We start from the raw sequence: 26,652 nt of genomic DNA, 5'->3' as shown, positions 1-26,652 counted from the left end.
CAGGCAATTGCTCCGCCTCCACACCATTTTCCTCCTCATACATGTCGACACAACGTACCGACACACAGCACACACACAGGGAATGCTCTGACAGAGGACAGGACCCCACTAGCCCTTTGGGGAGACAGAGGGAGAGTTTGCCAGCACACACCAGAGCGCTATATATATATAGGGATAACCTTATATAAGTGTTTTTCCCTGATATAGCTGCAATATATATTTATCTGCCAAATTAGTGCCCCCCCTCTCTTGTTTTACCCTGTTTCTGTAGTTCAGAACTGCAGGGGAGAGTCAGGGAGCCTTCCTCCAACGGAGCTGTGAGGAAAAAATGGCGCCAGTGTGCTGAGGAGATAGGCTCCGCCCCCTTTTCGGCGGCCTTTCTCCCGCTTTTTTATGGAAAAATTGGCAGGGGTTAAATGCATCCATATAGCCCAGGAGCTATATGTGATGTATTTTTTGCCAAAAAAGGTGTTTTTATTGCGTCTCAGGGCGCCCCCCCCCCAGCGCCCTGCACCCTCAGTGACCGGAGTGTGAAGTGTGCTGAGAGCAATGGCGCACAGCTGCGGTGCTGTGCGCTACCTTATTGAAGACAGGACGTTTTCTGCCGCCGATTTTCCGGACCTCTTCAGTCTTCTGGCTCTGTAAGGGGGACGGTGGCTGGGCCTGTGATCGTCCCTCTGGAGCTAATGTCCAGTAGCCTAAGAAGCCCAATCCACTCTGCACGCAGGTGAGTTCGCTTCTTCTCCCCTTAGTCCCTCGGTGCAGTGAGCCTGTTGCCAGCAGGTCTCACTGAAAATAAAAAACCTAAAACTAAACTTTTTTCTAAGCAGCTCAGGAGAGCCACCTAGACTGCACCCTTCTCGTTCGGGCACAAAAATCTAACTGAGGCTTGGAGGAGGGTCATAGGGGGAGGAGCCAGTGCACACCAGGTAGTACTAAAGCTTTTACTTTTGTGCCCAGTCTCCTGCGGAGCCGCTATTCCCCATGGTCCTTTCGGAGTCCCCAGCATCCACTAGGACGTTAGAGAAAACATTATTAAAGGGCCTAATTCAGACCTGTTGGCTCACTAGGTTTTTTTTGCAGTCCTGCGTTCGCACGGTCGCCGCCCATAGGGGAGTGTATTTGCGCTTTGCAAGTGTGCGAACGCATGTGTAGCAGAGGTGTACAAACAGATTTTGTGCAGTCTCTAAGTAGCCCAGGACTTACTCAGCCGATGCGATCACATCAGCCTGTCCGGGACCAGAATTGACGTCAGGAACCCTCCCTGCAAACGCTTGGACATGCCTGCGTTTTTCCAGACACTCCCGGAAAACGGTCAGTTGACCCCCACAAAAGGCTTCTTCCTGTCAATGTCCTTGCGAACGCCCGTGTGAATGGAATCTCCGCACAAACCCATCGCTGAGCAGCGATCCGCTTTGTACCCATGTGACGCGCCTGCGCGTTGTGGTGCATATGCATGCACAGTTTAGACCTGATCGCAGGCTGTACGAAAATGCAGCCTAGTGATCAGGTCAGAATTAGGCCTAATGTTAGAAAGCATTAAAACATGGTTGATCAAGGTTTCTAATACATGATTCAATCCATGAAAACATTCATGTAAAAAAAACAAACCCTGGTTTAGACCAAAAAAAGTGTTGTTGTTTTTGTAAAAAAAAAAAAAATTTCAACCCTGCTTATATATCTATCTATCTGCAATTCAATCAAAAAGAGGAGCGCTCCATAGTGCATAACTGTATTTCAAATTGATTTATTAGAAAGATCCGACACACATAGGTTAGAAAACGTACCGCAAGCGGCGGTATAAACCACCGTAAGTATATAACATATGTACAATTAGACTGGGCTTCACCGCATCTGAAGGGTGCTTCCCCGCTGCACGATGAGTCTCATGCTGGACCTGGCCCCTACCGGTTTCGTCACTGCGGACTTCGTCATATGTATGGATATGGGTCGTTGGATAGACACAGATTAGGTCGACAGTCATTAGGTCGAATCCAAAAAAATGAAAAAAAAAATTGTGAAAAACTCACGTCGACCTTTTGACCTGTCGACTTAGTACATGTCGACCTAATGACCATGTCGACCTTCAGTGGTCGACATAACGACCGTATACCATAAATATACATATATATATATGTATGTATGTATGTTACTACAGGGGGCGTGGGCGGCCGGTGGCGTTACTGTTGGGGGCGTGGGCGGCTGGTGGCGTTACTGTTGGGGACGTGACCAGCACCTACGGAGGTGCTGGGCTTTCCCAAAACTCTCTCCCATAGCGTGAATGGATGCCGTGCGTATGCGCATGGCATCTTTACACTCTGGGAGGGCAGGAAGCGGACGACTGTTTTAGCAGGGTGCCGCAGAAAGGGCAGGGCGGATTTTGCCCTTAAAAAAATTGGGTAGGGCGCCGCTCTCTGCTAAAACAGCCTAGCGTGAACACTATAAATATATCTTATATATAATAAATTGCTCTGTTTGTTTGTCTGCACCAATTGTGAGGTGCTCCAGTTGGATTCTGGGCAAATTTTAGGGTTTAGGGGGGTTAGAGTCCCGGATGAAACGTGATGGCGGGCTAAACTGTGACTCAGAGAGCCTGCTCTAGGTCTTCCACCGGATGTATTTGGATGAAAACATCACAAAGTTGTAACATTGGATCCCACAAGACATACATGGGGGATGGGGTCCTAGTTGGACCTCACATCAGTGTACAGTGGCCAGATACTTGACCCGGGGGGCTGTTCTGGACCTGCCACTGGATGGATTTGGATGAAAACTTTATTAAGTGGTAACACTGGATATCAGAAGACATACTAGGGGGTTGGAGTACCGGGTGATCCTCAGGACAACACACCAAAAACTAGACTAGACAGCCACCTCATGGTTGATCAAGTTTTTAATATATGATTCAATTCATTAAAACATGAATGTAAAAAAAATAAAACACTGGTTAAAAAAAAAAAAAGCTTCTTTTTATTTTTAAGTGAATTTTTCTAACCCTGCTAATGCCACAAAAACCCAGAGAGGCCAGGTGCGTCAAGGTTGGCGCCTTGTGGACCCTATTAACCTCGAAGAAAGAGAGTTAAGAAATGTAAGTCTGCCATAACTCTCATTTTCTTCTTGGGGTTTCATTGGGCTCCACAGGGAGAACATTGGGTATGTCCTAAAGCAGTATTTTTAAGGGAGGGGACGCGCCTGAGAGGATAACAGAATCCTGCGTCCAAAGGAAGCATCCTGGGATGCAAAGGTATCAAATTAGTAGAATTTTAGAAACGAGTGAATTGAAGACCATGTAGCGGCCTTACATATTTGCTCAGGAGACACCCCACAGTGTACCGCCCATGAGGGTCCTACAGATCTAGCAGAATGCAGGGGCAAACGCAGGATTTTCAGAGGGGGGGGGGGGGGTTTCCAACTGTTTGATTTTAGAGCAAGTCTGACCAAACTCATGAAGTGGGTAAAGTTGGCCCTTAACAGACTATAGTCTGTCTCATAGAAAGTGCAGTGTATATAAAACTTCAGACATAAAAGGAACCAGGAATCACAGTAAGTTATTAGATGCGGCAATTGAACCAAACCCATCTGATCTGTGAATGGGCAACAGCTCCATTTTATCCCTTATACTACTGCTATTTGGTCATAAATTGAGTAGCTAACTAGAGGGAGAGGTTTCTGGGCAAATGGAAATCCGCCCGCGTTTTCTCATGGTAATGTTTAGTATAAATCAACAATAGGGTAGTTGCAGGATATGGAAAGATCTTAATGGTGTGGTAGCTCAACAGTAGGTTGGTTTGGGAAAGCAGCTCAGCTTTTTTGGTACGTACATAGAAACTGCTGCCAAGTCCATTGGGCAATCGTCATGCAAAGTAGAAACCCCCCCTGACATTAGAAACAACAAAAGACTAGGGTCTATTCATGAAGAAGTGAAAAGAGTGTGGAAGTGACCAGTGGAGAAGTTGCCCATGGCTAACAATCAGCTGCTAAGTACAATTTTATAGAATGCACTTCATAAATGTTACTTCAAAGCGGATTGGTTGCCATGGACAACTTCTCCACTGACTCACTTCTCCACACTTTTTACTGCTTCATGAATAAACCCCTTCATTCTTATTTGTTTAACAGATGTGCTGTTTTGAGGATTTGGGTATCCAAAATGCTTCTTGAAACTGTTAGGTGATGGAGAGCATGTGGAAGGAATCTCCATTGCTATTTGGTTCCAAGCTCTCCTGTTACAAATAAATATATAATGTATAAATGCTCAATAGAAAGAAACACAAACAAGCAACTAAAACCAGGGTCACAAAGAAGATATGCCTAGTACAATAGAACAGGTATTGTAGATGGTTTTTGTTTGTGCCTATCGGGATATATGCTCCCAGTTTCACATTTCACTAAATTATGCAGATTATGATGAAATCAGTAATAATATTGATATTGCCCAATGTTATGTTATTGTTCCCTATACTCATATGGGGTAAAATTCAGAACACAGGGTACAGTTAACGTGTGTGTGTGTGTGTGTGTGTGTGTGTGTGTGTGTGTGTGTGTGTGTGTGTGTGTGTGTGTGTGTACCCTACAGTATGTACTGATACTGCAACCCTTCTGTTCTGATATTGCCCCACATGATGCCCTCCAATCCTCTGCATTGACACTGCCTCAAATCTTACCCCCTTCTATATGGTTATTGGCCCATATCATACCAACTCTGTGTGGATACTACTGTCCTGTCAAAAAAAACCTGTATAGATAATACAGTTCGTCAAACCCCCTCTATATGTACACTGCCTTATATCAGACCTTCTGTATGGAGACTGTTCCATAACATACCCACCCTATATATATTAGTATTGATTACTGCTCCATATCGTAACCCCTCCCCACTGCTTTGATTGAGTGTTAATTCCACATGTCATGTGTCACCACCGTAGTGACACTGCCCCATGACATGTCCCCCTTCTATGGCTACAGCAACACCTATCACCCTCTGGTTCTCTTTAGCAGCCTCGCAAAAAATGGGCTTGGATACTGTATGTTAGTGCGGTCCTACAGAATGATTCCTGCTCTCTGCAGTTACCTAGAAGCGGACCACGGCACAAGTCTTCAACTTCTGAGATCCTACCAATCCAAGCACACAGCCACTGGCACCAACCACGAGACTGCAAGAAGTTAGAACAGGACAAAGGGAGCCCTGTCCGACTAGTTACATTCCAATGCCGGCTAAATCACAGTACAACTCAGCCTCGATGTCAGTTACCTCCTGACTGCCGCCACTGTGAGTACAGAGGGAGCTGCTGTGGCTGCGTATAGGTGCAGCCAGCAGCTCCCCTTCCACCCCCCTCCCCCCATCCTCGGACATGCTGTATGATTCAGCAGCTCCGCGATCGCGGTTGTGGTCGCGTCTTTTGCGGAGATGGCTCATTTGGGGGGGTTTCCAGGTACTCGGAAACCCCCCTGCGTGCGCCACTGGAAAGGGCAGAAACTGACGTTGGGACAGGCAAAGCAACTTGACTGTATGCTTGTGCAACGACCATTCTAATCCATAAGGTAGGAATAGCGAGTAGTATCTTCTGATAGAACTGGTTCGGTCTACGTAAATATCTAAGGCAGGTATTCAGAGACCGTTCTGGTGAGACAAATCTCACCAGATCTGAGATCTGGTGAGACAAAAGTCGGAACTACAATTTCTTGATTTAGGTGCGAATAGGAAACCACTTTAGAAAGGGAACCAGGCCTAGTCCGTAGAACTGCCCTGTCATGATGAAAAATCAGGAAAGGTGGATGACAGAAGAGAGCTCCTAAGTCCGACACCAAAAAATATTGTCTTAGCCGTCAACCATTTGAGGTCCACTGATTATAAAGGTTCAAAAGGGGTCTTTTAAAGTGCATCTAATAACACAGAGAGATCCCATGTAACTTTACCTTATTACCCTTGGTAGAAGGGATATTGGGGGAAATACATACAGTGGAGATTGAAAGTTTGGGCACCCCAGGCAAAAATTCATTTTAATGTGCAAAAAGAAGCCAAGGAAAGATGGACAAATCTCCAAAAGGCATCAAATTACAGATCAGACATTCTTATAACATGTCAAAAAAAGTTTGATTTTATTTTCATCATTTACACTTTCAAAAGAACAGAAAACAAAAAATGGCGTCTGCAAAAGTTTGGGCATCCTGCAGAGTTAATACCTTGTACTGCCCCCTTTGGACAACCGAGACCTGGCAGTGTCATGGATTGTTCTCAATCATCGTCTGGAAAGACCACGTGATGTAAATCTCAAAGGTTTTAAAAGCCCAGACTCATCTGACCTTGCTCCAACAATCAGCACCATGGGCTCCTCTAAGCAGTTGTGTAGAACACAAACTGAGAATAGTTAACGCTCACAAAGCAGGAGAAGGCTATAAGAAGATAGCAAAGCGTTATCAGATGCCCATATCCTCTGTTCGGAATGTAATTTAGAAATGGCAGTCATCAGGAACAGTGGAAGTTAAAGCAAGATCTGGAAGACCAAGAAAAATATCAGACAGAACAGCTCGCAGGATTGTGAGAAAAGCAAGTCAAAATCCACGTTTGACTGCACGATCCCTCCAGGAAGATCTGGCAGACACTGGAGTTGTGGTACACTATTCCACTATAAAGAGATACTTGTACAAATATGGTCTTCATGGAAGAGTCATCAGAAGAAAACCTCTTCTACGTCCTCACCACAAAAATCAGCATTTGAAGTTTGCAAATGAACATATAGACAAGCCTGATGCATTTTGGAATAAAGTTCTGTGGACTGATGAGGTTAAAATAGAACTTTTTGGCCGGAATGAGCAAAGGTACGTTTGGAGAAGGAAGGGCACAGAATTTAATGAAAAGAACCTCTGTCCAACTGTTAAGCATGGGGGTGGATCAATCATGCTTTGGGGTTGTATTGCAGCCAGTGGCACAGGGAACATTTCACGAGTAGAAGGAAAAATGGATTCAATAAGATTCTAGCAAATTTTGGAGGCTAACTTGATGCCATCTGTGAAAAAGCTGAAGTTAAAGAGAGGCTGGCTTCTACAAATGGATAATGATCCTAAACACACCTCAAAATCCACGGTGGATTACATCAAGAGGCGTAAACTGAAGGTTTTGCCATGGCCTTCACAATCTCCTGACCTCAACATAATTGAAAATCTATGGATAGACCTTAAAAGAGCAGTGCATCACAGACAGCCCAGGAATCTGAAAGAACTGGAAGACTTTTGTAAGGAAGAATGGGTGAAGATACCTCAAACAAGAATTGAAAGACTCTTGGCTGGCTACAAAAAGCGCTTACAAGCTGTGATACTTGCCAAAGGGGGCAGTACAAGGTATTAACTCTGCAGGGTGCCCAAACTTTTGCAAACGCCATTTTTTGTTTTCTGTTCTCTTGACAGTGTAAATGATGGAAATAAAATCAAACTTTTTTTGACATGTTATAAGAATGTCTAATCTGTAATTTGATGCCTTTTGGAGATTTTTCCATCTTTCCTTGGCTTCTTTTTGCACATTAAAATGAATTTTTGCCTGGGGTGCCCAAACTTTCAATCCCCACTGTATGTTACATGAAAGGTCCATTGTACCGCTAGAGCGTCCACGAATACCGCTTGCGGATCCTGTGACCTTGATGCATATACTGGGATATTGTGGTTGTGATGTGAGCCCACCAGATCGACGTCTGGCTGGCCCCACCTGTCTACTAGTAGCTGGAACACTTCTGGGTGGAGAGCCCATTCGCCCTCATGCACATCCTGATAACTGAGGAACTGCTACCCAGTTGAAGAGGCCTGGAATTAGCACTGCTGATATGGCTGGAAGATGACGTTCTGCCCACTTTAGTATTTTGGCTGCCTCTTGCATTGCCATTATACTGTAAGTGCAGCCTTGGTAATTGATATATGCCAGTGTTATGGTATTGTCAATTGAATTTGCACAGGCCTGCCTTGGAGAAAACTGCGTGCCATTGTCAATGCTTTATATACTGCCCTCAGTTCTAGTACATTGATTGATAATTGAGACTCTGCCAGGCTTCATTTCCCCTGAAATGAGTGTTGCTCGGTTACAGCTCCACAACCGTAAAGGCTGACATCTGTAATGAGAAGCCCCCAATTCAGGATCTGGAAGGGGCGACCCCTGTCTAGGTGATTGCTGTAGAGCCACTAAGTTAATGATAGGCGAACCTCTGGAGTCAGAGTTATTATCTGCCGTTTGATCTGATGAGGCTGGCCATTCCACTTTGTAAAGGCCAATAGTGAAATTGGACAAATTCTACCATGTCAAATACAGATAACATCAGGCCAAGCACTTGCACGGTCAAGTGAAGAGACACCTGAGGACGGTGAAGGAACTGATGTATTTTGGCCCTCAGTTTTGATATTTTGTTCATTATTAGAAACAGTCTTTGATTTTGGGAGTCTAGCAGGGCTCCCAAATGTACCATAATTTGTGACGGTATAAGGGAGGACTGTTTCCAGTTGATAAGCTATCTGTGACTTTGTAGGAAGGCTATTTTGTCTGTATTGGCTGTGCAATACCTACTGTGATTTGTGCAGTAGCAGTATGTCATCCAGGTAAGGAAGTATCTTGACTACTTGACGATGCATGTTTGCTGCCTTGACTGCCATGACTGTTGTAAATATTCTGGGTGTTGTAGCCAGGTCAAACTGCAGTGCCTGGAACTGATAGTGTTGGTTTAGGGAAGCAAACCTCAGGTATTGTTGATGTGAAAGAGCAATACAACACCATGAAATCCCCAGGCTCTAATACTAGAACTATGGAGTGTAGAGTTTCCATGTAAAACTTGAAACTTTCACACATCTGTTGTGAGATTTGAGATTGAGAATAGGCCTGTATGCCCCATTCGGCTCTGGAACAAGGAACAGTGTCGTAAAATAGCGCCTTCCTTTTTGAGCCTGAGGAACTGAACTATTACTTCTGATTGGAGGAGTGATTGAACCACTTTTTGTAGTGTCAGAGCCTTTTCTGTGTCTGTATCTGATTCAGTGACAAACTGCTGAATGGGACATCCTTTGAAAGAGATGGCGTACCCGTGAGATACTACCTCTTGCACCCATACATCTGAAGTTGTCTTGATCCAGACTTGTGCCAGATGAAGAAGTTGGCCTCCCACCCTGAGGTCCCCTAGGGGGAGGGAGGCCCGTCAGGCTGTGGGTTTGCCAGGTTTTGCTGGAGGTTGCATTGCTGCCCATCGCTGCTTAGTCTCAAGGCTTAGTAGACCTTGAGGCATTTTATTGCCTAGGAAACACTTGTCCTTTCGCTTTTCCTTTTGGACGAAAGGTACAAAAGTTATTGCTCTAAGGCCGTGGTGTAGCTGAAGGGAGAAAAACTGTTTTGGCAACCGCTAAGGATGCCACTATTTTGTTTAGTTTTTCTCCAAACAGAACATCTCCCGTAAAGGGTAGTACTTCCAGAGTTTTCTTGGAATCTAAATCCTCTTTCCAAGAGGGTAACCAGATAATGCGTCTTGCCAGCACTGACGTTGCCGACTGTTTTGCCACCAACACACCAGCATCAGATAGAGCTTCACCAATGTAAGATGTCGCTTTCTTGATATAATCGAAATAGATTCTGCACTCTTCTGATATACAGTATCTACAGACAATTCCACCAATATTGCCTGTAACCTGTTGCCCATGAGGCTGTCACTGTAGCCCTATTTACAGCACCCATCAGTGAAAAGATAGACTTGAGGCAATTTTCAATGTGTCTATCTGTGGGTACCTTTAATGGTAGTGACAGGTAAAGTAGCTGTCTTTACCAAACGTGTGATATGAGAATCCACTGGAGGAAGGGGCTACGGTCGTTAGGTCGACACAACTTAGGTCGACCATGGAAGGTCGACAATGCCATTGTCGACATGCATTCGGTCAACATGGCCGTTAGGTCGACATGAGTTTTTCACATTTTTTTAAAAAAATTGGATTTTTTTCATTACTTAACGATCCACGTGGACTACGATTGGAACGGTAATCTGTGCACTAATTTGGGTTCCCCGTCACTTTACAAAGAACCAACAGAACACCAAAAACAAAACCAAAGAACACCAAAAACAGTCAAAAACCTCATGTCGACCTTTTGACCTGTCGAGCTAACGCCCATGTCGACCTAATGGCAAGTTGGGTCGACCCAACGACTCATACCCGGAGGAGGAGTCTCCCACCTCACACAATCCCCGCAGGGATAGGATAGCGAGATGAGAGTCACTTAGACAGAGGAAACGTTTTACCAGGGGTGTTCCAAGGTTCCTGTCTATTTTCCATCAGATGGTCAGAATTTAGAAATTCTGATTTGATTATTTTCTGTCATTAAATACATGAGTTTTCTTAGCGACAGCAGCAGGTTCATCCTCAGCTAGCTGAAGGATTTGTTTAATTGCCTCTATTAATGCTGGTACATCTACAGTAATAGAAGCCTCCTCCTCTGCTACACATGAATCCGTGACAGAGAGAATATTTTCTTCACCTTCCTCCTCAGATGACTCGTTTGAGTCTGATATATTAGTGGATTGAGAGGAAGCTATAGTATTTCATATTTTGATATAGAATGCTGTTTGTTCCCTGGTAGCGTAAAACTATAGATGTCTGTGCCACACTTTGAACTGAACTCACCAGAGTTTCCACCCAGGGTGGATTTGTATCTGGGGCTGGTACTGGCATAAGGGGGACCCATGGCTGTTGTAAGTCTGTCCATCAGAGTACCCAATAATTGTGTAAAGGAAGCACAGGGAGGTTCCTGTGTAGGTAAAGGAGTTGTTGACTGACTAGGAGGTATATAACACATAGCCCATCTTGTACAACATCCTGTGCAGATAACCCTGCAGAGCACATTTTACATGAAAGCAATAATGGTGTTTCTGACTATTTGCAACCGTTTACCTTGTTAGACATAACTGCAAAATTTGTGTGTCGCACTCACACTCTTTTATGGCAACAGTAACTGTATAACCAAGTGAAGACAAAAGTCAGCAATTAGCTGATTCACAGAAAGTACCTGTATAAGTGTAAAAACCTGGCTCCTTCTAGACGTTTTTACAGGGAGAATGAGCCCAGCGTTTCCAGAGACCTTGCTTGCTGCATGCTGAATATGTCTGCCCTGGTCTCTGAGGGAAGGAGGGAGTGTTCTTTACAGCTGAAGGGCGGGAAATCCACCCAAAGCTGGGGGAGGGGCTACAGGTTAAGCACTGCCTTCCCTTGCTGGTTTTCCACCCCAGGTACTAAAGGCCTTTAGAAATTTAGGGTGTCATTCTGACCTGATCACTCGCTGCCGTTCATCGCAGCGCAGCAATCAGGTCAGAAGTGCGCATGCGCCGGCGCCATAGTGCATCGGTGCAAGCGAGACAGCTGACGTCTGTCATTACCTAGTGATCGCCTCTGCCTGATTGACAGGCAGAAGCGGACGCTGGGCGGGAGGGGGCGGCATTTGGCCTCCGTTTTGTGGGTGTGGTTCAACCAACGCAGGTGTGGCCTGACCATGTGGGGGGCGGCCTGCAGTGGCTGCGTGGCATCACACGCAGCCGCTGCGACCTGGGAAGCGACGAGTAACTCCCGGCCAGCCGCAAGAGCTGCGCTGGCTGGGAGTTACTCTTCAAGTACAAAAGCATCGCCGCTGTGCGATGCTTTTGTACTTGTGCGGGGGATGGCCGGCCTGACATGCGGGGCAGAATAGCCCTGTGCTGGGCGTCCCCCCGCATGTCAGTGTAAGTGATCGTAGCTGTGCTAAATTTAGCACAGCTACGATCAGGTCGGAATGACCCCCTTAGTGTATACACTAAAAACCTATGCCTTATATGCCCTGGTGGTCTAGTGAAATCCTTGACCGGAGTCAGTGTTGGCGCCAGCGTGGACTGCTATTTAAATGCGGGTCCTTTTAAGATGGGACCCTCTTACCTGCCCCCATATGCCGGCCACGCAGTCCTGGGGTCCCCACAGTAAGCAGCGCTAGACACGGTGTGAGGCCCCTGCTGCAAGCACCCATCTTGGCACTAGCCGTGCGGAAGTTTCAGCACCAGCGGGGGGTTATGGAGCTGCAGTGCTTAAGTCTGACAGACTTACAGCGCTGACAAGCTCAGAAAAGGAAGAAAAAATAAACTTTTCAATTTGAACGCTTAGGACTGCTATAGAAGCTCCCTCCTGGCACCAATAAAAAAACTGATCTGTCTGAACATGGAGGCGGGGTTATAGGGGAGAGGAGTTGAGCATTCTGAGAAGCCTGAAAGCTTAACTGTTTGGTGCCCGGACTCTCATCCACCACCACCAAAGGGGTAGACTAGATGGGCCGCGTGGTTCTTATTTGACATCAAATTCTATGTCACCTACAACTCCGATGTTCTCCCTGTGGAGCCCTACGAAACCCGAAGAAGAAATTTCACTATTGACCCTGGGCATTGTAAATGAAACGACGGAACAATATGTAATTCCATCCTTCATACGTGTACTCCTAATCCCCACTCTTCTGGGCTGAAAAGAATTTGGTCCGACCATCACGACGATTCACTGACGCTGTAGTAACCTGCCAAATGATCATCCATCTAGGACTACCAAATTTTTATCATCAGATTTCCATATGGGGGCCGTTGCCATAGCACCATTTTTTTTTTATTTTTTTTTTCAAATCTCAGTACAACAGTAAAATAGTTTCCTCTTTTATAATTAAAAATATTAAGAAAAAGGTCTGGATGATCTTGCAAATGGCTAAGAACCAGTGCCGTTTCTAGCGGCGCACGCGTCGTGCAACTGTACGGGGTGCCCGCCGTGGCACTTTTCCTGTTCCTGACTGCTCCACCCCCAGAGCAGAGTACTATGGCGGGGAGAAGGGGGAGCAGGAGAGCTGACGGGCTGGAGGATCTGGAGCCGGCGCACACTCCTGACGAGTATTACATTACACACCCCTGGCAATGACATTACCCCTAGCAATGAGCATTACACACCCCTGGCAACGACATTACACCTGGCAACTAGCATTACACACCCCTGGCAACGAGCATTACACACCCATGGCAACGGGCATTACCCCTGGCAATGAGCATTACACACCCCTGGCAATGAGCATTACACACCCCTGGCAATGGGCATTACCCCGGGCAACTAGCAATACACACCCCTGGAAATGAGTATTACACACCCCTGGCAATGAGTATGACACCCCTCCCAGAGCATGGAAACCAGCATGGATCCCAGAGCATGAAACCCCATGAAACCACTGACAAGGAGCATGACACGCAGCACATGAAACCTCTGGCAACGAGCATGACACCCAGCGCGTGAAACCCATGGCAAACGAGCATTTAAAAGTAATTAGAAGCATTACTGTAGGGCATAATGTATCACGGGCATTGCGGTGTGTGGCATAATATGGTGCAGGGTGCATTACTGTGTGAGGCTTAATATGGTGGATTTTTTTTTGTAACTGTAGTGGCCGAGGTCTGTTGGTGCAGAGTCAAAAAATAGGATTTTAATACCTACCGGTAAATCCTTTTCTATTAGTCCGTAGAGGATGCTGGGGATGCTTCAAGAACCATGGGGTATAGACGGGATCCGCAGGAGACATGGGCACTTTAAGACTTTGAATGGGTGTGAACTGGCTCCTCCCTCTATGGCCCTCCTCCAGACTCCAGTTTAAGTAACTGTGCCCAGGGAGACGGACATTTCGAGGAAAGAATTAATGTTAAACCACGGTGAGCATCTTACCATCTCACACCTCCAGTATGCCGCAGAACGTGGCATTCAATAGAACACCAGCCGACTGCATGAAGAATATGCAGCAATATGCTGACATAAAGCATAACACAACCTGTGTAAAACACAACCAATAACAGCATAATGCATGCCACGGCATGAATAACGTCAGCAACAGGCTGACTTAAACGCAACACACCATGTGTGTAACCATACCCAATAACTGCAGATTCAGTACGCACTGGGACGGGCGCCCAGAATCCTCTACGGACTAAGAGAAAAGGATTTACCAGTAGGAATTAAAATCCTATTTTCTCATACGTCCTAGAGGATACTGGGGATGCTTCAGGAACCATGGGGTTTATACCAAAGCTCTAGAACGGGCGGGAGAGTGCGGATGACTCTGTAGCACCGATTGACCAAACAAGAGGTCCTCCTCAGCCAGGGTATCAAACTTGTAAAACTTTGCAAAGGTGTTTGATCCCGACCAAGTAGCAGCTCGGCAAAGCTGTAATGCCGAGACCCCTCGGCAGCCGCCCAGGATAAGCCCACCTTTCTGGCAGAATGGGCCTTCGCCGATTTCGGTAACGGCAATCCTGCCGTAGAATGAGCCTGCTGAATCGTATCACAGATCCAGCGTGCAATAGTCTGCTTGGAAGCAGGAGCCCCAATCTTGTTGAGAGCCCACAGGACAAACAGGGCCTCTGTTTTCCTAATCTGATCCGTTCTGGCGACATAGATTTTCAAAGCTCTGACCACATCGAGAGACTTCGATTCCGCCAAGACGTCAGTAGCCACCGGCACCACCATAGGCTGGTTTACGTGAAACGATGAAACCACTTTTGGCAGAAATTGCTGACGAGTTCTCAACTCCGCTCTATCAGCATGGAAGATTAAATAGGGGCTATTGTGAGACAAAGCCGCCAATTCCGACACCCGCCTTGCGGATGCCAAGGCCAGCAGCATGACTACGTTCCAAATAAGGAATTTCAACTTAACCTTACGCAAAGGTTCAAACCAATGAGATCGCAGGAACTGCAACACCACATTAAAATCCCATGGTGCCACTGGGGGCACAAAGGGAGGTTGGATGTGCAGCACGCCCTTCATGAAGGTCTGAACTTCTGGAAGGGAGGCCAATTCTTTCTGAAAGAAAATAGATAAGGCCGAAATTTGTACTTTAATGGAGCCCAACTTTAGGCCCGCATCCACACCTGCTTGCAAAAAATGGAGCAAACGCCCCAGCTGAAATTCTTCCATAGGAGCCTTCTTGGATTCACACCAAGACACATATTTTCTCCAAATACGGTGGTAATGCTTTGCCGTTACTTCTTTTCTAGCCTGAAGTAGTGTGGGAATGACTTCACTGGGAATACCCTTTCGGGCTAGGATTTGGCGTTCAATCGCCATGCCGTCAACCGCAGCCGCGGTAAGTCTTGATACACGCCCAGTCCTTGCTGTAACAGGTCCTCTCGTAGAGGAAGAGGCCAGGGATCTTCTACGAGTAATTCTTGAAGATCTGGATACCAAGCCCTCCTTGGCCAGTCCGGTACAATGAGGATCGCCTGAAACTTTGTTCTTCTTATGATCTTTATCACCTTTGGAATGAGTGGAAGCGGAGGGAACACATAGACCGACTGAAACACCCATGGTGTCACCAGGGCGTCCACCGCTATTGCTTGAGGGTCCCTCGACCTGGAACAATATCTCTGAAGTTTCTTGTTGAGGTGAGATGCCATCATGTCTATTTGAGGAATTCCCCAACGACTTGTCGCTTCTGCAAAGACCTCTTGATGAAGACCCCACTCTCCTGGATGGAGATCGTGTCTGCTGAGGAAGTCTGCTTCCCAGTTGTCCACTCCTGGAATGAAGACTGCTGACAAAGCGCTTGCATGTTTCTCCGCCCAGCGAAGAACTTTTGTGGCCTTCGCCATCGCCGCTCTGCTCTTTGTTCCGCCCTGGCGGTTTATGTACGCCATTGTTATGTTGTCTGACTGAATCAAGACGGGCAGACCGCGAAGAAGATGTTCCGCTTGCCGAAGGCCGTTGTAAATGGCTCTTAATTCCAGAATGTTTATGTGCAGACAAGCTTCCTGGCTTGACCATTTTCCCTGGAAATTTTCCACCCTGTGTCGACAGTGCCGACAGAGTCATTCCCTTTGTGGCAGAGCACTCAGCCTCAGATATGCCGACACACGTGTACCAAACACCCACCAACATTACACTGGCTATAAGGGATAGACCCCAGTACATTCTGTCAGGGAAACACAGAAGGAGTTTAGCAGCTCATTTCCACGGCGCTCATGATATAGGGGGTAATTCCAAGTTGATCGCAGCAGGAAAATTTTTAGCAGTTGGGCAAAACCATGTGCAGTGCAGGGGAGGCAGATATAACATGTGCAGAGAGAGATAGATATGGGTGTGGTGAGTTAAATCTGCAATTTAAATTGCAGTGTAAAAGTAAAGCAGCCAGTATTTACCCTGCACAGAAACAAAATAACCCACCCAAATCTATCTCTCTCTGCAAATGTTATATCTGCCACACCTGCAGTGCACATGGTTTTGCCCAACTGCTAAAAAAATTCCTGCTGCGATCAACTTGGAATTGGGTGTGGTTCGTTTTATCGACAGTATCTAGGTCGACAATGTTTAGGTCGACCACTATAGGTCGACAGTCACTAGGTCGACATGGATGGAAGGTCGACAGGGTTTCTAGGTCGACATGTGCTAGGTCGACAGGTCTAAAGGTCGACATGAGGGGGGAAAAAATGTTGGTGTCGTTTTCTTCGTTGAGTGACCGGGATCCCAAATTAGTGCACCGCGTCCCCTCGCATGACTCGCTTCGCTCGCCATGCTTCGGGCATGGTGCCTTCGCTCAGTTACCGCTTCGCTCGGCACACTTTACCGTTCCAATCGTAGTCCACGTGGATCGTTAAGTATGAAAAAATCCACAAAAAAAAAAAAAAAAATGTGAAAAACTCATGATGACCTTTAGACCTGTCGACCTAGCACATGTCGACCTAGAAACCCTGTCGACCTTCCATCCATGTCGACCTAGTGACTGTTGACCTATAGTGGTCGACCTAAACATTGTCGACCTAGACACTGTCGATCTTCAGACCGGATCCCCTTGGAATTACCCCCATAGTGTGCTTTTATTTTTAACTTATATTGCACCAAACAACTGTGCCCCCCTCGTTTTTCACTCTGATCTGTACAGCAGTGCTTTGGAGGGACCAGCGTCTCTGTGAGGAGAAAAAGGCGCTGAAATGAGCTGTGAGGGGGAAGCCCCGCCCCCTTAATGGCGCGCTTCAGCCCCGCCATTACTTACATATATTTATAGTGGCGGGGGTTAAATATAGTGCCTAGACACTTATATACTTGATTGCCAGTCTCTGTTGATGATTTATATGCTGCCCAGGGCCCCCCCCCCCCCCCGCACCCTACAGTGCCTGTGTGTGTGGGAGCATGGCACACAGCGCGGCCGCTGTGCGGTACCTCAAAGCCGTCACTGAAGTCTTCTGATCTTCTTCTACTCACCCGTCTTCTGACTTCTGGCTCTGCAAGGGGGGTGATGGCATGGCTTCGGGAACGAGCATCTAGGCGTACCTAGCGATCAGACCCTCTGGAGCTAATGGTGTCCAGTAGCCTAAGAAGCAGTGCCTTGAAACTCACAGAAGTAGGTCTGCTTCTCTCCCCTCAGTCCCACGATGCAGGGAGCCTGTTGCCAGCAGGTCTCCCTTAAAAATAAGATTTTAAACCTACCGGTAAATCTATTTCTCCTAGTCCGTAGAGGATGCTGGGGACTCCGTAAGGACCATGGGGTATAGACGGGCTCCGCAGGAGATAGGGCACCTAAAAAGAACTTTGACTATGGGTGTGCACTGGCTCCTCCCTCTATGCCCCTCCTCCAGACCTCAGTTAGAGAACTGTGCCCAGAGGAGATGGACAATACAAGGCAGGATTTAGAAATCCAAGGGCAAGATTCATACCAGCCCACACCAATCATCCCATGTAACCTGGATCATACATAACCAGTTAACCATATGAACAACAACAGTAACGGTCCAAGGCCGATTTCAACTGTAACATAACCCTTATGTAAGCAACAACTATATACAAGTCTTGCAGAGTTTCCGCACTGGGACGGGCGCCCAGCATCCTCTACGGACTAGGAGAAATAGATTTACCGGTAGGTTTAAAATCTTATTTTCTCTTACGTCCTAGAGGATGCTGGGGGCTTCGTAAGGACCATGGGGTTTATACCAAAGCATCCAATCGGGCGGGAGAGTGCGTATGACTCTGCAGCACCGACTGAGCAAACGCTAGGTCCTCATCAGCCAGGGTATCAAACTTGTAGAATTTAGCAAAAGTGTTTGACCCCGACCAAGTCGCCGCTCGGCAAAGTTGTAATGCCAAAACGCCTTGGGCAGCCGCCCAAGAAGAGCCCACCTTCCTAGTGGAATGGGCCTTACCGAATTTGGTACCAGCAATCCAGCCGTAGAGTGAGCCTCTTGAATCGTATTACAGATCCAGCGAGCAATAGTCTGCTTCGAAGCAGGTGCGCCAATCTTATTGGCCGCATACAGGACAAACAGAGCCTCTGTTTTCCTAATTCTAGCCGTCCTGGCTACATAAATCTTTAAGGCCCTGACTACGTCCAGGGATCTGGAATCCTCCAGGTCACTTGTTGCCACAGGCACCACAATGGGTTGATTCACATGGAATGAAGAAACCACCTTAGGCAAAAATTGCGGACGTGTCCTCAATTCAGCTCGATCCACATGAAAAATCAAGTAGGGGCTTTTGTGTGACAAAGCCGCCAATTCTGATACTCGCCTTGCTGATGCCAAGGCCAACAACATGACCACCTTCCAAGTAAGAAATTTCAACTCAACCTTGTTAAACGGTTCAAACCAGTGTGATTTTAGAAACTGCAACACCACGTTGAGGTCCCACGGTGCCACTGGAGACACAAAAGGAGGCTGGATGTGTAGCACTCCCTTTACAAACGTCTGGACTTCTGGAAGAGAAGCCAATTCCTTCTGAAAGAAAATCGAGAGGGCCGAAATCTGAACCTTAACAGAGCCTAATTTCAGGCCCATATCCACTCCTGTCTGTAGGAAGTGGAGAAAACGACCCAGATGAAAATCTTCCGTAGGTGCATTATTGGTCTCACACCAAGACACATACTTTTGCCAGATACGGTGATAATGTTTAACCGTTACCTCCTTCCTAGCCTTTATTAAAGTAGGGATGACCTCTTCCGGAATCCCCTTTTTCGCTAGGATTCGGCGTTCAACCGCCACGCCGTCAAACGTAACCGCGGTAAGTCCTGAAATACACAGGGCCCCTGTTGCAACAGGTCTTCCCTCAGAGGAAGAGGCCAGGGATCTCCTGTGAGCATCTCTTGTAGATCTGAGTACCAGGCCCTTCGAGGCCAGTCTGGGACAACGAGTATCGTCTGTACTCTTCTTTGCCTTATGATCCCCAACACCGTTGTGATGAGAGGAAGAGGAGGAAACACGTAAACCGATTTGAACACCCACGGTGTTATCAGAGCGTCTACTGCCACTGCCTGAGGGTCCCGAGACCTGGCACAATACCTCCGAAGCTTTTTGTTGAGACGTGACGCCATCATGTCTATTTGAGGAGTTTCCCAAAGACGTGTTATGTCTGCAAAGACTTCTTGATGAAGTCCTCACTCTCCTGGATGGAGATCGTGTCTGCTGAGGAAGTCTGCTTCCCAGTTGTCCACTCTCGGAATGAAGACAGCCGACAGAGCACTTACATGATTTTCCGCCCAGCGAAGAATCCTGGTGGTTTCCGCCATCGCGACTCTGCTTCTTGTCCCGCCTTGGCGGTTCACATGAGCCACTGCTGTGACATTGTCTGATTGAATCAGAACCGGTAGGTTTCGAAGAAGACTCTCCGCTTGTCGAAGGCCGTTGTAAATGGCCCTGAGTTCCAACACATTGATGTGTACACAGGACTCCTGGTCTGACCAAAGTCCCTGAAAGTTTTTTCCCTGTGTGACCGCTCCCCATCCTCGGAGGCTCGCGTCCGTGGTAACCAGGATCCAGTCCTGAATCCCGAACCGGCGACCCTCCAGCAGGTGAGCACTTTGCAACCACCACAGGAGAGACACTCTGGCCCCTGGGGACAGAGTTATTTTCCGATGTAAGTGCAGATGGGACCCGGACCACTTGTCCAGAAGGTCCCATTGAAAAGTCCTTGCATGGAACCTTCCGAAGGGAATGGCCTCGTAGGCCGCCACCATTTTTCCCAGAACTCGAGTGCATTGGTGAACTGACACCCTTTTCGGTTTTAGCAGGTCTCTGACCATGTTCTAGATGTCCTGGGCTTTCTCTATTGGGAGGAAAAGCTTCATTTGTTCCGTATCCAGTATCATACCTAGGAACAGTAGTCGAGTTGTCGGAATCAACTGTGACTTCGGTAGATTTAGAATCCAACCGTGATGCTGGAGCACTCTCAGAGAGAGTGCCACACTGCTCAGCAATTTCTCCCTTGATCTCGCTTTTATCAGGAGATCGTCCAAGTATGGGATAATTGTGACTCCATGCTTGCGCAGGACCACCATCATTTCCGCCATTATCTTGGTGAAAATCCTCGGGGCCGTGGAAAGTCCAAACGGCAACGTCTGAAATTGGTAATGACAATCCTGTACAGCGAATCTCAGGTATTCCTGATGGGGGACATATATGGGGACATGAAGGTACGCATCCTTTATGTCCAGAGACACCATAAACTCCCCCTCCTCCATGTTGGCTATTATCGCTCTGAGTGATTCCATTTTGAATTTGAATCTTTTTATGTACAGGTTTAGGGATTTCAGATTCAAAATAGGTCTGACCGAACCGTCCGGTTTCGGGACCACAAATAGGGTTGAGTAGTAACCTCTTCCCTGCAGGTGCAGGGGAACCTTGATTATCACTTGCTGTATACACAGCGTTTGAATTGCAGCTAACACTACATCCCTTTCCGATGTGGAAGCTGGTAGGCACCTCCTCGAATTCCAGTTTGTACCCCTGGGAAACTATTTCCAACACCCAGGGATTCAGGTCTGATCTGACCCAGGCCTGACTGAAAAGTCGAAGACGTGCCCCCACCGGTGCGGACTCCCTCAGGGGAGCCCCAGCGTCATGCTGTGGGTTTTGGAGCAGCCGGGGAGGACTTTTGTTCCTGGGGACCTGCCGAAGCAGGTGCCCTTTTGCCTCTGCCCTTACCTCTGACGAGGAAAGAGGATCCCCGACCTCTTTTGGACTTGTGCGACTGAAAGGACTGCATCTGATAGGGTGTTACTTTTTTTGCTGTTGGGGAATATATGGTAAAAAATTTGATTGACCTGCTGTAGCTGTGGAAACCAGGTCCGTCCGCCCATCCCCAAACAATACATCACCCTTATAGGGTAGAACTTCCATATGTTTTTTGGAATCCGCATCACCCGTCCATTGGCGAGTCCATAAGGATCTTCTCGCTGAGATAGACATGGCATTGGCCCTAGAAACTAGCAATCCAATGTCCCTTTGAGCATCCCTCATAAATAAGACTGCGTCTTTTATATGGGCTAGAGTTAAGAATATAGTATCCTTATCCATATTATCAAATTGATCTGTCAGCTCATCTGTCCAAGCTGCAATTGCGCTACACACCCATGCCGACGCAATTGTCGGTCTTAGCACAGCCCCCGTATGAGAATAAATACACTTTAAGGTAGTTTCTTGCCTGCGATCTGCAGGGTCCTTAAGGGCCGCTGTGTCAGGAGACGGTAGCGCCACTTTCTTGGACAAGCGCGTCAGGGCCTTGTCCACAGTGGGGGATGATTCCCAAATCTCCCTGTCCTGCTTAGGGAAGGGGTATGCCATATAAATTCTTTTGGGGATCTGCGGTCTCTTTTCCAGAGTCTCCCAAGCTTTTCCAAAGAAATCATTTAATTCATGAGATGTGGGAAAATTAATAATCTGTTTTTTTCCTTAAACATGTGTACCCTTGTGTCGGGGACCAAGGGTTCATCCTCAATATGTAACACATCCCTTATTGCCACAATCATACACTGAATGGTTTTAGTCACCCTAGGGTGCAATTTTACTTCGTCGTAGTCGACACTGGAGTCAGAATCCGTGTCGGTAGTAGTGTCTTGTGTTAAGGGACGCTTTTGAGACCCCCGACGGGCCCTGTGAGTCGGTCCAATCTGAGGATTGACCCCCTGATGTCCCCCCTAATTCAGCCTTATCAAGCCTTTTATGTAGAGATGCCACACTTGCATTCAACATATGCCACATGTCCATCCAATCCGGAGTCGGCACAACCGACGGGGACACACCACTCATTTGCTCCACCGCCTCCTTGGAGAAGCCTTCCGCCTCAGACATGTCGACACACACGTACCGACACCCCACACACACAGGGATTAACCTATAAGGGGACAAAACCCCAACCAGGCCCTTAGGAGAGACAGAGAGAGAGTATGCCAGCACACACCAGCGCTTAAATAAAAACACTGGAATATATATACCAGATAGCGCTTTTTATATATATAGCCTTAAATTCCCACTCACTGCGTCTCCAAAGTGCCCCCCTCCTCTTTTTTCCAGCCTGTGAAGGTTCAGCAGGGGAGAGATCAGGGAGCCAGCTTTTCCTCATGCAGTTTCTGTGGAGAAAATGGCGCTGGTTAGTGCTGAGGATCAAGCCCCGCCCACCCGACGGCGGGCTTCGGTCCGAGTAAACTTATATAAAAAATGGCGGGGGATTTGTGGATTTACTGTGCCACAGCCTAATCCTGCTTATATTGCCACAAAATGAGGAATATTGCTACCCAGGGCGCCCCCCCCTGCGCCCTGCACCCTTCAGTGCCTGCTTGTGTGTGTGTACTGGGAGCAATGGCGTGCAGCTTACCGCTGTGCGCTTACCTCATGAAGATCTGATGTCTTCTGCCGCCTGATGTCTTCTTGCCTTCTCATACTCACCTGGCTTCTATCTTCGGCATCTGTGAGGAGGACGGCGGCGCGGCTCCGGGACGAACCCCAGGTGAGACCTGTGTTCCGACTCCCTCTGAAGCTAATGGTGTCCAGTAGCCTTAGAAACAGTGCCCAACTTGATAAGCCAGCTCTGTTTCTCTCTCCTCAGTCCCACGATGCAGGGAGTCTGTTGCCAACAGGACTCCCTGAAAATAAAAAACCTAACAAAATTCTTTAAAACAGAAAACTCTGGAGAGCTCTCTGCATTGTACCCTTTCTCCTCTGGGCACAAGATCTAACTGAGGTCTGGAGGAGGGGCATAGAGGGAGGAGCCAGTGCACACACATAGTCAAAGTTCTTTTTAGGTGCCCTATCTCCTGTGGAGCCCGTCTATACCCCATGGTCCTTACGGAGTCCCCAGCATCCTCTAGGACGTAAGAGAAATAATAAACCTAGCAAAGTCTTTTCAGAGAAACTCAGTAGAGCTCCCCTGTGTGTGACCAGTCTCACTGGGCACAGAATCTAAACTGGAGTCTGGAGGAGGGGCATAGAGGGAGGAGCCAGTTCACACCCATTCAAAGTCTTAAAGTGCCCATGTCTCCTGCGGATCCCGTCTATACCCCATGGTTCTTGAAGCATCCCCAGCATCCTCTAGGACGTATGAGAAACTGGGGTGCAAGGTTGTCTTTTCACACCAATTTAATCGAGACCACGCCCCCTCATCGAACTGTTTTTTTTAAATATCTGGTGGGGGGGTGGGCACATTTTTGAATGTCAAGGGGGGGAACGACATTTTGTTAATCTCGCACTGGGAGCCAAATTGTCTAGAAACATCCCACTAGCATGCACTCTGCAAACTGAGATTTATATTACCGGTATATAGAAACTTTGGGCTCATTTAAAAAGGGATCCAGCCTCTAGGTCGACAGTGTCTAGGTCGACCACTATTGGTCGACAGTAACTAGGTCGACATGAGTTTTTCACAATTTTTTTCCTTTTTTTGAACCTTTTCATACTTAACGATCCACGTGGCCTATGATTGGAATGGTAATCTTGCCCATGTGAGGGGACACGGTGCACTAATTGGGGTTCCCGGTCACTCTACGAAGAAAACAACACCAAAAAAAAACATAAAAAGTCATGTCGACCTTTTGACCTAGACCATGTCAACCTAGAGACCCTGTCGACCAATAGTGGTCGACCTAGTTACTATCTACCTTCTATACCACACCCATTTAAAAAGGCTATAATAGAGGTATAAATTACCAGTAGGTTTAACACAAAAATGTTTAAAACACTGTACACACAAGGGATGCTTACGTGATGGGTTTCTACAAGCCTTGTATTGTTTGTATGTTGCACAAAGACACAAGGAATTCTTACTTGGAATTCAGTCACTGCCTTTTTAAATTCAATAGCGTGTGCATATAAAGCATTGTGTTTCTCTATGCTGTAAAATACACTGGCTATAATTAACCAGATTTTATTTTCTTAACGTCTATTCATTTGTTACTGATGATCAATCCCATGAAAGCTTTGAAATGCAGGAGGTATAAAAACAAACATGTCAACGGACTGCTTCTGTGTGACAGCTTCTGTTCCTGGGTCAGCTTTTCCATATACAGCTCTCATTGTACTAGTTAAAAATACAGTGAACATATTTAAGGGAGGATACTGACCGGATTTTTCTCTGAAACATTTTACCAAAAGAAAGTGGCCGATGATTTCAGGAACCATCTAAGGGGGAGAATTCAACTGTCCGTGATATCACGGGAATTTATAGTGGATTAACTTTTTGCCAGTATGCACGTTCCCAGTTTTTGGCCAAACCAATTAGAAATTTGCAAAAACAGCATTTGTGCGACAATTAGTGCTGGCACTACTGACATTAAGTGTGGGTGAAAATGGGGAAATCTGCCTGTACCCCAAAAAAGACAAACTAATATAGGATAACAGTATAGAAGTCTATTAGTGGCCACAATAAAAGTATCTGGCTTTCTTAATGTATCAAATATCTGTTATTCGCATTTACCTAAAATACTGAAAAAATTACATTGGGAACACAACTTTTGATGACGGAGATGTTAGATGCTTTTTGGGGGGTATTTTGGGGTAGTAGATCATATCGTGGGCTGAGGTGTATCCTCCTATAGTTTCTGGAAGTGGGCTGCAGGATTCACAATTACATTGCCGGCAGTCGGGAACCCGGCGGTCAGGATACCGATACCAGAATCCCGACTGCTGACAATGCTGCCAGCCGGAATCCCGGCTCACAGGCGATATTCCCATTCGTGGGTGTCTACGACACCCATAGGGCTGTAACACACGCGCCGGTTTCTCCCGTATGGCAAAAAGTGTCTGGCGTTTTGCCATCCGGGAGAAACCGGCAGAGTCTCTCACACATCGCGGCTTTGAGCCGTGTGTAATGCTGTGCGCATGCGCAGCATTAGACACGGCTTGGAAAAAAACCGTTGTGTGTGAAAGCTCACCTTCACACACACGGTTCACTGACTGCAAAGACGGCCCGGCACCTGCCCGGCAGCCAGACCTTCCAGTGGATAGTTTCGGCTGCAACCCGGCAGCCGGGCCGGGGCCGTGCAGTGTGTAAGGACACTACTCCTCACACTGTTCATTACAATGCCGGCACGGGAAAAAGCCATCCGGCTTTTTCCCGGCCGGCAAAAGCCGGCTCGTATGTTTCAGCCCATAGAGTGGGAATAGAACCTGTGGCAAGCCACTGAGCCCACAGCGTGGCAAGCACTGTGTGCCCGCAAGTGCACTCTCTGCGATCACCCCGCTGCCAGCATACTGCCGGCCGGGATGCCGTTGTCTGTATACTGATGGCCAGCATCCCCACCGTCGGTTTTTCATACTTATCCCACAGGTAAGGCTCAGAAGAAGGACCCTGTATTGTCAAGACAGCCAGCTTGGAATGCCCCTCATATCCATAATGCAGTTCCGGACAGTTCTGCATTATACTTACCACTTCACCAGCCAATCATTGCAGAGTTAGAGGGTGGGATAGATCGAGCAGTCTCCAGCATTCCCTCAGTCTGTCGAAACACATCCATTGTCCCAGTATGCCCCCTATACTGTACATCAATCCTGACAGCTTGTGAGTCAGCATATGCTTGATAATGGCCCTCATTCCGAGATGATCGTAGCTGTGCTAAATTTTGCACAGCTACGATCATTCACACTGACATGCGGGGGGACGCCCAGCACAGGGCTAGTCAGCCCCGCATGTCAGTGCCGCCCATCCCCCCCCCCCCCCTATCCGCGCAGAAGTGCAAAGGCATCACACAGCAGCGATGCCTTTGCACTTCAAGAGTAGCTCCCGATCAGCACAGCTTTAGCGCGCTGGCCGGGATCTACCCGTCGCTCCCCGGCCCGCAGCGGCTGTGTATGACGTCACACAGCCGCTGCGGGACGCTCCCCGCACGGTCCAGCCACGCCTGCGTTGGCCGGACCACGTCCACGAAACGGCGGCCAAACGCTGCCATTCCGCCCCCTCCCGCCCAGCGACCGCCTCTGCCTGTCAATCAGGCAGAGTCGATCGCAGCCCAGCTACGGCCTTCGACCATCTGGCATGCGCCGGCGCACTACGGCGCCGGTGCAGTGGGTACCCGTTCACTCGGCTGCGATAAAAAGCAGCGAGCGAACGGGTCACAATGACCCCCAATGTCTCTTCCATTGCGCGATACATACTCTGCTATGGCACATAATGTCCCCCAATTTGTAACCATATGTAAAACCAGAAGTCCGAGTCCGCAGGTGACATATGAGCAACTGTCTGACAGGTGTCTGTGGTTCTCATGACTTTATTTATATTGTTGAATGTTTATTTCATGCTTTGCAAAGCAATATATATATATATTTATATTCATTACAGCTTCAGATCTTTTCATATCTGCAAGTTGTGTCACTGACCACTCCAGCATTACACACAGCAACAGGGAGACAGGGGGAAGAA

At 47.5% G+C, this 26,652-nt stretch overlaps 1 protein-coding gene across 5 annotated transcripts in view; it reads right to left on the bottom strand.

The window, feature by feature from the left end:
- Positions 1–26,652, bottom strand: part of LOC134927671 (cytochrome c oxidase assembly factor 1 homolog) — a 386,285-nt gene that overhangs the window by 251,301 nt on the left and 108,332 nt on the right. The window contains exon 1 of one of the 5 annotated variants that reach the window (XM_063922462.1): positions 11,018–11,120. The exons of the other annotated variants lie outside the window; for them this stretch is intronic. The gene's annotated coding sequence lies outside the window, so the exon portion shown is untranslated. Of the gene's footprint in view, positions 1–11,017; positions 11,121–26,652 lie in introns of those variants that run through there. 5 annotated transcript variants of the gene reach the window in all.

The sequence above is a fragment of the Pseudophryne corroboree genome, chromosome 5, assembly GCF_028390025.1.
Source record: "Pseudophryne corroboree isolate aPseCor3 chromosome 5, aPseCor3.hap2, whole genome shotgun sequence".
Classification (NCBI taxonomy): domain Eukaryota; kingdom Metazoa; phylum Chordata; class Amphibia; order Anura; family Myobatrachidae; genus Pseudophryne; species Pseudophryne corroboree.
The sequence above is the reverse complement of the archived record's forward strand: the minus strand, read 5'-3'. Positions and strand labels throughout refer to the sequence as shown.